The following is a 742-nucleotide window of genomic DNA, read 5'->3' on the forward strand; positions in this document are numbered from 1 at the left end:
ACAGAATCGGAGGAAGAGTTAGCATTCACTATGGATAACATTGATGAAATTCCCATGGGAGAATGGAAGAAGAGGATGCGCGACGACCATGGCCCGGGACTTGTGCAACCCGCAATTCCCGCAACTGCCACCTTCGAGCTAAAAGGCCATATCCTAGCTTCACTCAAGGAAATACCTTTCTACGGGAAAGATCATGAAGATGCCTACAAACATTTGGATGAAGTAAATGATGTTGCTGATTACTTCAACATTCCAAATGTCACCCGCGAAACTCAACTGCTTCGGATGCTTCCGGTAACCTTCAAGGGTGCTGCTAAAGACTGGCTCAAATCACTTCCTCCCGGGTTAGTCACTACTTGGGCCAGAATGAAGGAAGAATTTATTGACCACTTTTGCCCACCATCCAAGATAGCCAAGCTCAAGAAGGCCATTGCAAACTTTGAACAACAAGCTGGAGAGTCGTTATATGAAGCATGGGAGAGGTACAAAAGTCTGCTACGAAATTGCCCACACCATGATCTAAATAGCCAACAAGAAGTTTCCATCTTTTATGATGGAGTCAATGTCACGACCCGGCAGCTACTAGACTCACAAGGCCCACTTACAAAGAAGCCACCCCCGGTGATCAAAGAATTAATTGAAGAATTCTCTAAACACTCTAGAGAATACCACAACCCTAGGAATGATGTCACGAGGGGAGCCGAATACGCTGCTACTGAAGATTTATCCGCGGTCATGGCCA

General features: G+C 46.0%; 1 non-coding gene across 1 annotated transcript; it reads right to left on the reverse strand.

The window, feature by feature from the left end:
* Nucleotides 1-414: 414 nt before the first annotated feature.
* LOC145033156 (small nucleolar RNA R71) lies at nt 415-521 on the reverse strand. The gene has a single exon (XR_013677394.1). It is a non-coding gene; the product is annotated as a small nucleolar RNA R71 (small nucleolar RNA).
* Between the last annotated feature and the right edge of the window lie 221 nt (nt 522-742).

The sequence above is a fragment of the Lactuca saligna genome, chromosome 2 (genome assembly GCF_052625555.1).
Source record: "Lactuca saligna cultivar CGN05327 chromosome 2, ASM5262555v1, whole genome shotgun sequence".
NCBI lineage: Eukaryota > Viridiplantae > Streptophyta > Magnoliopsida > Asterales > Asteraceae > Lactuca > Lactuca saligna.